Source organism: Camelus ferus, chromosome 20 (genome assembly GCF_009834535.1).
Source record: "Camelus ferus isolate YT-003-E chromosome 20, BCGSAC_Cfer_1.0, whole genome shotgun sequence".
In the NCBI taxonomy this organism is placed as follows: domain Eukaryota; kingdom Metazoa; phylum Chordata; class Mammalia; order Artiodactyla; family Camelidae; genus Camelus; species Camelus ferus.
The window spans coordinates 37681907-37695411 of record NC_045715.1 but is presented as its reverse complement, the minus strand read 5'-3'; the positions used below and the strand labels follow the sequence as shown (position 1 = coordinate 37695411).

Genomic DNA, 13505 nt, shown 5'->3' with positions numbered 1-13505 from the left:
GGTGACTTGCTCCTCCCAAAGTGGAATCTGTTCCTCCATTTAACAAAGCCTTTCAGGGGACCGCGCGTGCGCCGAGTCAGGGGCCCATCCTAAGCCAGAGAGCTTAAGTGGCCACACAGCTAGCGGCCCGGGACTAGCCCGGCTCCGTGGCTGAGCGACTCCTAACAGCAAGCAGCACCTTTCCCTGAGCGCCCACGGTGGGTCAGCAATGGCTGAGAGGCTTCACACATTTATCATGCTCACCACTCCCATTTTGACCGCCCCCAGCCTCATCCGGCTTCCCCCCGGCTCTGCGCCCCGCCCCTAGCCTGCCCGCACCACGTCATCACGGAGCGCTACGCCCCGCCCCCAGCCCGCCCTCGCCACGTCATCACGGCGTGCTGCACGGGAAGGCACCAGGAGAAGACGCCCCTTCCCAACTCCGTCGCTTGCTTACCTGCCCTCGAGTCATCGCTACCGTACAGTTGACGGGGGTCCGGAGGGCCCCTGAGATGACTGGACAAGGACGGAGGGACGACAGCCGTGGTGGTCTCGGGAGGGACGAGCTTGAGCCCGAGCGCCGCGTCCAGCCGCCCATGGGCGCTTCACACAATGTAATTTCTTTTTTGTTGAGGTATAGTTGCCGAGCAGTATTGTATGTTACAGGTGTGCAATCTAGTAATTCAAAATTTTATACTCCATTTATAGTTATCATAAAATATTGCCTAGCTTCCCGGTGTTGTGTAATACATCCTTGTAGCTTATTTTATACATAATAGTTTAAATCTCTTAATCCTCTCCCCCTTCCTTGCCCCTCCCCCTTCCTTCTCCCCTCTGATAACCACTAGTTTGTTCTCTAAATCTCCAGAAGACCAGGTTTTTTATAATTTTTAAGAAGGCAAACGGGGAGAGATGGTGGAGGGGTGGGTGGTATTTTATAAAAACACAGGAACGTTTCTTTAAACTTATTTTCCCTCATCATTTACACATCTGAGTTCTCCACAACTGCAGCTGCTTCAAAGTCTTAACTTTCCTGACTCCAAAGTCACCTCCAAAATTGGCCCTTCTAAACCCCACTGATGCAGACTCTCTTCCCGCCTCCATTTTCCAGCCCCTGGGTTGATTGATCACCCGGGTTAATTTCACCTCCCACGAGTATCATTTGCTTTGTGGTTCTCATCACTGCCCGGATTGAACCATCTAAGGCCCAGAGCTGAGCCACAAGCCCGTCAGCATCTCTCCTACTCTGAAACGTGTGCAGAGAGAGGAAGGATGACCTAGAATCCTCCTTAGACATAGAGACGGGGAAACAAGCTACAAATATACATTGACTAGAGATTTTTGATACCGTTTTAAAGAATGATTCAGGATAAATCTTAAAAGAGAAATTTGGCTGGGCTTCCCATATTAGCTAGCTTTTGGGTGATACGTATGTACACAGTGCAAGCGAGCTGCCTGCCTCCGTTTGAACTGTAAGATGGTACCAGCACTTTGGTCTGTTATTACACTGCTAGTGCCCTCTAGTCAGAGATGGCCAGAAATCCACCTGCAGTGGGAGAAAGTTTGCACTTACCAGTTCTTTCCAGCGAGGGCGGCTTCACTCCACAGGGCATGATGGGATATCTCAGTAAGGGGGTTTAGAAATCACTTATTATGGGATTTGGGCTGGTGGTAGGGGATTTTGGTGCGGGTTCAAGGAAGATGCCATCAGGAAGCAGAGATAGTCTGACTGGGTGTCATTCTTTCTGGAAGGTACGGAAACACCTCACAGCACTCACCAGGTAGCCCCTGGGTGCAGAAGGCCAGGATCTGAAAACATTGGGGGAGGGGGTCAACTAACATATTTGGAGGTCCTTTTAGATAATCCTCACATCAGCTCTAGTTCTGTAACTAGCAAGTTAAATGCAGCTTCTTTCTTCTTCCAGTGAAACTCGTCCCACCATGAAGTATCTAGTTTTTCAGGGAGTCTTTCCTATTTTTAATTTTTAAAAGCCAGTCCTGAAAGTGATAAATGATCTTCCTGGAATTGGCCACAGTTTGCCTCCAGATGCAATTTCATGGCTTACTGGGTAGGCTTGTGGTCGGCAGGGAAGTGAACGCATCGCTGGAGCAGGCGGGACTTTCCTTTCACCTTGGGCACTGTGACCTCACTCAGTGCTCCACGTAGATCATTTTCATCTGTCCTCTCAGCACGTCTCCCCTTGAGTCAAATACTTGTTTGTGAAACTGTCCTTTTGCCCTTCCTCGCTTTGTTTATGATGTGGATCCTTTAAACAGCAGATGGCCAACTTCATCTCCTCAACATATGTTCGTCCTTTAAGGAAAATACACATTAGGCTTTTCCACAAATAGCCTGTAATGGGTTGTGCGCACTATACGACTCTTAACCTTCTTTTGAACTTGAGGACTAGCGTGAGTCAAGGGGCTTTGCCAAGGCGCACGGCTCCGTTATTCCGTGACTTGGTGCTGCTGGAGGAAAAGCAGTTCTCAAGGAGGGTTCAGTACATCTGTCACCTCCTGTCCCCGGAGGATTATCTCCTCGACACAGTTCTCTCAAGGGTCCAAAGTCTTCCCTGGGCTCATGGGGGTACTTACAGAGGGCAACAGAATCTCTTAAACTTTTGTATATGCTTTTTGTCATCTGAAGGATGCTTGATGATTTTGCATCTTTTAAGTCACAAAGAGTTCATAATTCTCTTATCATTAGACTTTTTTTTTTTAACCAATAAATCCACCACATGTGACACCAGATGATTCTTTCTGGCCTCTTAGTGACATTCCTTTCTAAAACTGTAAGGATTATAGTTGCAAACCAGGTCCTCAATGATCATGGTCAGAGTGGCTTGGCACACGTGCCTGGCTCTCCAGCGTCCTTTGGGTTTTGTAACTAAAGCCAGAACTTATCTAGTATCCAGCTTTCAGACAAATTGAAACCACTTACAAGCAGCAGCATGAGAGGGGTGAGCCTTCAGTGTTTGGAGGGCTGTAGCAGCCCCCCACCAAGGGTGAAAACGAGAGACTGAACGTACAGGGCGACAATGGTCAGACCACACATGCAGATGAAACTTTGATCCTCACTCTGCAGGGACCATTCCAGGAGGTGGTTCCAGGCTCTGACAGCCCCTCCAGGGTGAAGAGGTTCCGATAGTCCCAAAGATGCAGCAGACTGGAGTTAGAGTCCTTTCTTCCTATAACCCCCAGAGCCAGCTGCAGACAGGGAAGATACTCTCCCAGTAGGCTTTATGGTGGGCAGTTGTAGCACAGAGTCTGTGTCCTTGGGTGATGAACCCCCTATCACTGAGCCTCGGAAGGGATAGATGCCTTTAAACTAAAAATGCATCCCCCTCAAGGTCCCTTCTATTCTCCAGCAGGGTAGGTCTGAAAAATTAGAAATGCTAACTAGCCATGCCTCTATTCCACTGGGTAAGTGTTTCAGTAATTAAAGCGAAATCTGGGAGAATGGTGCTTGAGCAAGGTCAGCAGTGTTGACAAAAGTTTAGCAGTACGGAGCCATATGAAGGGTGAGAAGAGGGCTAACGTAGATCAAATGTTTAGATGACCAATTGGAACTGAAGGACAGATTTTCCCCTGAAGCTTTGACTCTTATTTCTCTTCCCCCCTCACCAGCTGTGCCCATTCCCAGAGACCTTCCAGAGACAGGTTTCCAGTACCCGGGCGTGAAGAGGTTCCCAAACATCAGGAGTTTCATAGCTGCGATGTTTCCTCCTTGTCTCCTTGTTTTTGTCTCATTTCCAGGACATTTGTCTGGTAAGTTTCAGAAAAAGTGAAATCCCCAGGCAAGTCACAAAGCTGGCAGGTCTGTCTCTAGTGTTTCCCTTAGACTTGTCCTGGCTCCCCAGGGGAGAACGTCACCCTCCCCAGACCCATTGGTCACTGTGACCTTGGCCCTTCTCCCCTAAAAGGAGGATCTTATGCCTGATATTTCCAGAACCCTATTGTCCCCTTTCTAAAGGAGCAAGGGGTTAGGCTTATGACTAATGGATGCTGGATTACCTGCTCCATTCTTGTTCCTTAAGATGATATGGCCACCTGATTCCACAGTGTGCAGGATGGACTGGACAGGAGTAGCCCCAGAAGGACCAGGTCCCTCTTCAGTCACCTGCCAGCTTTGCACCTTGGGCAAGTTCCCTCTCCGGACTTCCGTTTTCTCATCTTTAAATGTGGTGAAATAATAATACTAGGTAACATTTCTTGAATGCTTGTTCTTTGCCAGGTGCTGTTTTAAGCATATCGTATTATTAACTTATAGAATGCTGACAGCAAACTTCACTTTGCTTTTCCGAGATGTGAGCACGTGTAGTGTGGTGTGTGGGCTTAGTCTAGAAAATTTAGATGATTTTACTAATGTCTAAGAGTTGATGTACGTATTCAAGTGAAGACAAATGCAGTCTGGGCTGCAAATCTATGTGTGATGAATGGCTGTAAGAAGTCCTGGGATGTTCCTTGTTCTTTGCCAGATTGATGATGAATGGGAAATCTGCTCTCCTACTTGAGAAATACTTCAAAGGAGCTGGATTTTTTTATTCCCTCATGAATTAATAAGCTTTCCCCATAGTGTTGAGAGCTCATCCTTCTCGATATATCAGTTTTGGGGTCTTGTGCCTTCAAAAAATTATTTAAACCCCCTTTCATACTTAATGCGGCACAGAGGAAAACTAAGCCATTTGCTATCTGTGGGCCCATAACTGACCAGAAGTATGTAAAACAGTCATGTTGTGTTGATGAAGATGTCAGTGACAGGGGGTCAGGAGTTTTGTCTATTTCTTTTCCCACTGCTGTGTTCCCAGGGTTTAGAACTGTGTCTGGAGCGTCGTAGGCAATGTTTACTGAATGAATGAATGAACGGGACAGCAGACAAGAATGTACGCCCTGGCTTTGCAGCATTGCTCTATGCAGAGACGTTAAAGAGCTGAAGCTTGTTGTTCTTTATCAGATGAACGCCCTTTGAAGAATTTTGAAAGCTGTAAAGCACTACAGAAATAGAGGGTGTGACTCTGACTCCCTGCTGGGTAAGTGGTTGGAAAAAAATAAAGAGAGTTCCTCTAGGAATCACTGTCAGGCCTTCTAAGTTTGTTCCGGGTTTATTTAAAGAAAATGCATGTAGGGAATAACTAGGACACTATATTCTATTTGAAAATTGAAAAGGGTCCAAGAAGCCAAATGGGAGGAAATTCTGGCTTCCTCTGATGGTTTGCTGAGTGTGTGGCAGATGTGTCTGTAATTCGGCCTCATTGTTTTTCCACCAAAAGCCAGCGCTAATCTCTTAACAGCTTCTTACCACATTAGACTCCATCTTTGACTCTGTCAGTTCCACTTAAAGAATCAGTTCCATCTGTTCAAAAGAAAGCAGCGTGGGACTCACCCAGATGTTCCAGGGAAGGGCAGGGAGCTGGCTGGGCCTCTGTTCCTCCCTGGGTGTGCTGTGTCACCCCAGCAGCGAGCTGAAGCCCACGGCACCCGGGCGTCGCTCTTGCTCCACGTGTACATCCTTCCAAGAGCCTGCTGCCCGTGTAAGCTGGGGGATCTAGCTCTCTGCAGAGTCCCCCACGATGTTCAGGAGCCCACTTGAAGAAGCATGAGTTGTGGATTTTAATGCTAATAATCTACAACTGGTCATTAAGCGGTTGTTGGCCCTTTTCCATTGGTGACTTTCCAATACGACTTATTTAGAAATGAAAGCTCCCCAGCAAACGGTATGAAGCTCTCTTGGTTGGGGAGGACTGTATCCTTTTGTTATATTTGCTGTTTTTTCTTTTTAAATGTATGCCTCCTTACTTTATCCTGAATTCTGTGACTTCTGGATAGTTCTCTTTTATTTATGTTTTTAAGTTGTCACCTTTTTTCCTTAAAAGTTTTTTAAATTTATTTTTTATTTTTTGAGGGGGGAGGTAATTAGGTTTATTTAATGGAGGGACTGGGGATCGAACCCAGGACCTCGTGCATGCTAAGCGTACACTCTGCCACTAAGCTCTCCCTGTTGCACTTTCACTTTTTTCCTGTAAGTCCCAACGTGAATGTAAGTGTAGATGAAATATTATTACCTGCAAGCTCACCCCCTAGAGGGGCTACTTTACATCATTAGTAATTAGTACAGCTTACTTTCCCAGCTTTTCCCAGTCATACACACTGAGATTTTTTTTTTTTCCTTTTGAAAATCTGGTCTATTTCAGATGATACGAAGGGAAATTTTATGAGTGTTCTGACCTAGAGATGTTTTCCTCTGTGGTTTATTTAACTGCTTATGATACCCTGGGGGTGGAATTTTTGAGAATATTAATGAAGAACAAAGACCAAAGAAGGAATATCCTCTGGGTAAAGGTCCCCCAGATTTACCCTCAGAATATGTTCGGCTGCTGTCTGCTGAAGGGAGCTGAGCACCACGACCCAGCTGGCTTGAACAACTGGGGATTCATCCATTCCCTTCACAAGATGCCCTGAGGGCGGGCAGATTGCAGGTGCTGTTTGTTAAGCTCTGATTTGCTTCTCAGTGACCCTCTTGGCCTTACCTTTGTGGAGGGTAACGAGAGGCTACGACAATCCGAGGTATCAGCTCCAGGATGACCCAGAGGGTTGTGGGTCCTTTTTTCCTGTATGTATTGGAAGAGTGTATCTTTCCCGGGTACAAGGAGACCTCTTGGCAAGTGAGAGGTCAAAAGGGCATCAGAGGACTACTTCTACACCAATCAGTAACAAGGGGGTGGGACTGCCGTGGAAGGTTGGTGAAGCCTTCGGCTCTTTGGAGGAAGCAGGTGATCCAGATAAAACTGGGGTTTGGTGTGGGCAACCAAGAACTTCAGCTATGCCCTTAGAGGACCATCAGGGGGAGGCTGTTGGAAGAGAAGAAAGGTAAATAGAGTTCTTGACTTTTTTCTAGGTGGATGAGTGTGGATCCAGAAGCCACAAGAAGCCTGAAACATTTGAAGGATGGGGGCCCTAGGCAGGACACAAAAAGACTGGGATTACAGAGCTGAAGTAAGTTTCTGTCCTGATGAGGCCATCCAGGAGCGAGTTCTAACTCTGAAAGGTTTGACGGCCTCGATCCATCTTCCAGTTAGCAAACCAGTAAACAAGTAGAGAAAAAGCCTTGGTGGTAAAATGCTAATGACATTCGTGCAAATGGACTTTTCTGAATTAGTGGAAGATTTCATTTATGTTTCCAATCGCCATTGCCCACTTTAAAAAAAATACTGTTAAACAGCCACTTGCCAATTACCAGGTTCTGGTACTGAGGGAGGTCAGTTAAAAGATGACTGACAGGATTAAACATGTGCTTCCGCTTTGCCTCTGACTGAGGGCACGTGGGCTGGCGAGGCGGGCTGGCAAGGCGGCATGGCTGGGTTCTGAGCTGTAATTCTGAAGGTCATGCTGACTACAGGTGTGTGGCTCCTTAAACTGCCGTTGGAGGGGTCTCCTCTTCTGTGCTAAACGATTTGAGGTGTCTGTTATCACATCCCTATGATTCGTTGCATGCGATCAATATATTCTTTTTCGGATTTTACTCTTCTTAGTTTTTAATTCTTCTAGGATTCTTTGTTTCTGTTTAATGTGGGAAAACATGGAAGGGCCATCTCTTGATAGTGAAAAATAATTTCACGGAATATTCCTGTTTACAAGGGCTTTTGTTGGAAAGAGCAAAGAAACTGAGAAGGCTTTAGTGAAATTCAATGGAATACAGGCCCAAATATGGTAAAAATCAGTACTTTCTGAAGTAGCTTTTTATGTTTCTCAAAAAAAAAAATTGGGATGGACAGGGTAGCTTTGCAATTGATCAGTTCTAGAAAGGCTGAAAAGTAAATGGAGTTTCTTTTCTGTTGTGTGAGCGTCTGGCAAAATCTTCCTTAATTTCTTGCTCTCAGGTAGGGATGCCTGTCAGCATGCAAAAAAGAGCACTTTAAATCTTCTGTATTTGATAACTAATGTGACTTGGCATCTCTTTAACTTGGCATCAGGCTCTTTGTGGATTACAGCTCAATAAAAGGAGCAATTGGTGTAAACTCTTAATTCAACAGCCAGTCAATGTGAAAACTTGTTGTTTCAAAGCCACTCTAAACCAGTACTTAACCTAATATTTCATAATATAGTGGGTTTTTTTTTCCTGTGTGTGTCTTTTCTAGCGTGCCTCACAAATCTAAAACGGACCCCTGAAAATGACCCCCTTGAAAAATCTGGAAAAAATGCTTTCCTGGCCAATTCTGGTTTGCCTTCGTAGCATTTTGAAGACTTTCTATGCTAAGTGCAAACATTCATGTACCAAATTTCATGGGGCCGTCATCATTTTTAATGGGGGAAAAAAAAATCTCTTTTGGGTTTCTTTCACCTTTTCTGGCCATTGGGTCCAGAAGATGAAACCACAAACACACACTTTCCGACTACAAGCAGCATTGGTAGTGGGGAGGAAACTTGTGGACATGGGATGGGTGCAGTGAGATCTCCGAGGTTCGCTCTCCTTCACCCTGGAAACGAAGAGAACTACTGAGTGCAGGAGAGGAGCACTGCTCTCTGGTCTCAGAACCAGTGAGGGTAGGAAATAATTTCAGAGGTTCACAGTCTTGCTCTCCTTGAGATCTGGTTGGGAGAGTGACCTGTCATGGCGCCCCCGGTGCCCGCAGTCCCAGCCTGTTCCTTGAATGCTCCTCGGGTGAGCAGAGAAGCTCTTCCATGTGTCTGTGTATTTATTATTTCCTCCAAAGTAAGAGTTCTTAACTTGTGATATGTGGGTGTCCAGTGGTTTCATAAATGGGCCTCAGGAAGTCTGTGGAACTCTGGAATTTCAAGTTTTGCTCGGTAGAGAAATTTTTTTTTAAACTTTTTTTGTGGTTGAAGTACTAGTCAGTCTACAATGTGTTAGTTTCTGGTGTGCAGTACAGTGATTCAGTTATACATATATATTTTCTTTTTCATATTCTTTTTCATTATAGGTTATTACAAAATACTGAATGTAGTTTCCTGTGCTCTACAGTAGGACCTTGTTGTTTATCTATTTTATATGTAGTAGTTTGTACCTATTTATCCCAAACTCCTAATATATCCCTCCCCACCTTCCCCTTTGGTAACCATAAGTTTGTTTTCTATGTCTGTGAGCATCTTTCTGTTTTGTAAATAAGTTCATTTGTGTCATTTTTTTTAAGATTTCACATATAAGTAATATCATATGGTATTTGTCTTTCTCTCTCTGACTTACTTCACTTTTTATGACCATATCTAGGTCCATCCATGTTGCTGCAAATGGCATTATTTCATTCTTTTTTGTGGCTGAGTAATATTCTGTTGTGTGTGTATATATATATACCACATCTTTATCCATTCATCTGTCAATGGACATTTAGACTGCTTCTCTGGTATCTTGGCTTTTGTAAATAGTGCTGCTGTGAACATTGGGGTGTGTGTGTATCATTTTGAATATATGCCCAGGAGTGGGATTGTTGGATCAAATGATAAGTCTTATTTTTAGTCCTTTGAGGAATCTACATACTGTTTTCCATAAAAGCTGCACCAAACTACATTCCCACTAACAGTGCAAGAGGGTTCCCTTTTCTCTACACCCTCTCCAGCATCTATCATTTGTGAAAGAAATGACTGAAGCATTATGCTGTACACCAGAAATTGACACATTGTAAACTGACTCTAACAAGTTATATATATATACAAATCAAATTTAGAAGTCTTGAGAGAAAAGGTGCTGGAGACTCTCCTTTCAGTAAAGACCTCTCCTAAGGACCACATTTTTCAGCCCCGCCTAGTGTCCCTATATTCGGGGACCCCTCCAGAGAGGAAACCTCCAGTCTTCCACCTGTGTGCTATAAGCCAGCCCCCAGGCTACTCTGGATTGGAAAGAAGGTCTGGATGTCTATCTGTTTCTCCACCTAACTTTGATCAGATTCTTCTGTCCTCATCCCCACGTCCACGCCACTCCACTCCAAGCCCCAAGCTTGCATCCATTCTGCTTTGATTTGACTTGCTCCTAGATCCTACACTCACTGCTGGCCTCATTTTCACCTTTCACAAGTCTTGTCCATCTGCTTTCCAGCTTCCGAGATCTTTTTGCTGTCATCTTGCCTACGATTCTCTTTGTACTATTGAGTTTATGCTTCACAATTTTTTTTCTTACTGGAAGATGGATGAGATAAATACGTTGCTTTAACTTGAACTGGAATGATTAACCCTTCTTTTTCATTGGTGCTGACCCGCTTATCACTGTGATGACTATGGTAGGCTACCGTGTTGGTATGTGTGATGACAGCCTACCCTTTGAAAAGAGAAATACTTGGAGGCACCATATTTCAACACAGTGCAAGTCTTCAAAGGTTTTTCGCTGACCTGATTAGTGGACTGAATCATGTGGTCTATTTAAGCACAGAAGTTGAGTAAGAGGGCTGAGAGTCAGATCTGGTTTGGAGGGATGCTTGATTCTCCAAACTATCTAGGGATTCTAGCGGATATTTATTTTGTGTACCTCCCACAGTACAGTGCCATTTTCTGGCAATCAGTTTGATTTTTTCCCATGGAAACACCCCTCCTCCCCTCTTGGTCCAAGTGTTTGGGTGAGCCTGGAGCCAGGAGACATGCATGGCCTGACTTGTTCCATGGACAAGGTTCACCCCTTCGCCACAGGGGTTGGTTCAAGGATGAACACCTGATTAGCACCATCCAGAACTTTTGTTGGAACTTTTCAGGGAGAAACGGTCTTTCCCACTGTGGTCACAAGGCTGGCAGGCTATAAGGCCAAAGGTCCTGGTGGCCACCCTGACCCCATGCAGGGAAATGCTTGTGCAAGAGTGAACTAGAGAGAGATTAAGATTGAGACTGAGGCCTGATAATGTTAACAATGTTGCCAGACTCCTTGGTCCATCAGCGCCTGAAAATCTGCCCTTGGACTCTGTGGTTACATGAATTTTCACTTGGTTAAATTAGTTTGCTCTGTGCAACCATAGGGGTCATAACCAAAGAAGGATATATACAGGACCTTGGGGGTGTGTGTGTGTGTGAGAGAGAGAGAATTCCAAGAAATCACTGGTCCTTCTCACTTTCTTAAGTCTAAATAGGCCATTGTGCTTGTAGAAATAAGTAAAGCTAAATTGTTCATGTGAATATTGACTTCTTATGTGTGAATAAAACAAAGCATGATGCTAAAGGTTTGACTCTTTGATAAGGTTCTTTTCAGAGCCTTTGAGGATGATTTAATCTAAAGCTAATAGCTCACAGGAGAATTTCAGAGGATAAGAAAAAAAAAAAAAGAACATTACATGATTCTACCAGATGTGGGCTAAGGGAATCATTTTAGAATTCAAATAAATAAAAAGTGCCTCTGGTGTGCTTCTAATGTTTCGGTATATGCAAATTAGATTTTTATATAGTACATCTCATAATATGGCCAACAATGGAGTGAAATTGAACTTTAATTGAAAGCAGAGCTAGAGGAAAGCTGGGGTGGAAAATAAAATTTTCAGTTCCAACAAAAGCCATTTATAGTACATATCAAGACCAGGCCATACTTTTAAACAAAATTAGAAATAGATCAATAGGAAGGAATTCATTCCAAAGAATGGAAGCAAATTGAGAGGCACAGGGTAAAATCTTATATATTTAGTATCATTCATAGGTAAGTAAGAGAAATTGTTATGCACACTTTAAAAAATTGTCCACAGCAAAGAAGTTAATAGGGAAAGGAATAAAAATAATGCTAGATTGAGAAGCATGACTGGTTTGAAAAGTGATGTCAGAACAGACATTATTTTGACATGGATCCTGTTATTTTTTAATTACATTTTCTGCAGCTTATGCATTAGATATCAGCAGGAATCGTGATCCAAGTAAACACAACACTGAAACTTAATTAAAGGATTATAGAATGCTTCCCTTTCCGCTATACCTCACTACTACATCACTGAAGGTCTATTTACAACAGTTTCTTTCGCCCAGTACATCATGCTAGGCTATCAAGAAAAAAATGACAAGACACATGAAAAGACATTAGTTTAAAGAGACAGAAGAAGCATCAGAACCAGCCTCACATAAGGCAGAGATGTTGGGATGATCACACTAGGAATTTAAAAGAACTATGATTAACATACTAAGAGCTCTAATGGATAAAGTAGACAGTGTGTAGGAACAAAGGGCAATGTAAGCAGAGAGATGAAAATTCTAAGAAAAAAATAAAGGAATGATAGAGATTAAAAAACACTGTAACAAGAATGAAGAGTACTTTAATGGGCTTTTAATAAACTGGACATAGTTGAGGAAAGAATCTCAGAGCTTGAGGTTATAGTGATAGGATGCCCAAACCAAAAAACAAAGAGAATAAAGACTGGAAAATAAAACAGAGCAGAATATCCAAGAATTGTGGAACAACAACAAAAAGTATAATATATGCATAATGGAAACGCCAGAAAAAGAAAGGAGCAGAAATAATATTTGAAACAGTAATGACTGAGAATTTCCCCAGATTAATCTCAGACACTAAACCACAGAACCAGGAAGGTTAGCGAATACCAAGCAGGGTAAATGCAGAAACAAACCAACCAACCTGCAAACCCTGCCAAAACCTCCCAAACCTACAACAAGGCATATTACTTTCAAACTACAGAAAATTGAAGATTAAGGGAAAATCCTGAAAGAAGCCAGAGGGGAAAAACACTTTACCTATGGAGCAGTGGAGATACTGAATTACATCTGACATCTCCTCAGAAACCATGCAAGCAAGAAGAGACTGGAGTGAAATATTTAAATTGTTGAGAGATACCCTTCCCCAACCAACCTAGAATTCAGTACCCTGTGAAGTCATCCTTCAAAAGTGAAGCAGAAATGAAGACTTTTTCAGACAAACAAAAATTGAGGGAATTTATTGCCAGTAGACTTGCCTTGCAAGAAATGTCAAGTTCTTTAGAGAGAAAGAAAATGATATAGGTTAGCAGCTCAGGTCTATACAAAAAAGAATGTCGAAGAAGGAATAAATGAAAATAAACTATAAAACTTATTTTTCTTGTTTGTAAATGATCTAACACTTAACAGTATTTCCCCCCAAATAATAGCAATGAAGCCAAAGCCTGGTGCTCTGAAAAGATCAATAAAATTGATAAGCCTCCATAAAAGAGACAACAAAAATTGCCAATATCAGTAATGAAAGATGGCACATTACTAAGGATCCTATGGATGTTAAAAGGATAATAAAGAAATACCACGAACAACTCTATGCCCACGATTTTGATAACCTAAATGGATCAATACCTTGAACTACACAGTCTGCCAAAACTCACAGAAGAAATATACCATCTGACTGGGATTTCAAAATTGTAGAATAGATAAACAAGATTACACTGTATAGCACAGGGAAATATACACAAAATGTTATGATAACTCACAGAGAAAAAAATGTGACAATGAGTGTGTATATGTCCATGAATGACTGAAAAATTGTGCTGAACACTGGAATTTGACACATTGTAAAATGATTATAAATCAATAAAAAATGTTAAAAAAAAGAAATATACCGTCTGAACAGGCCTATA

The 13505-nt window shown here is 43.0% G+C and overlaps 1 long non-coding RNA gene across 2 annotated transcripts in view; it reads left to right on the top strand.

Annotated features, from left to right (window-relative positions):
• The first annotated feature begins 345 nt into the window (after positions 1 to 345).
• LOC106729312 overlaps positions 346 to 13505 on the top strand; it is a 46285-nt gene continuing 33125 nt past the window's right edge. For both annotated transcript variants that reach the window (XR_004313674.1, XR_001365689.2), the window contains exons 1-5: positions 346 to 593; positions 3607 to 3747; positions 4017 to 4181; positions 4788 to 5009; positions 6875 to 6972. This is a non-coding gene — a long non-coding RNA (uncharacterized LOC106729312). The remainder of the gene's footprint in view (positions 594 to 3606; positions 3748 to 4016; positions 4182 to 4787; positions 5010 to 6874; positions 6973 to 13505) is intronic.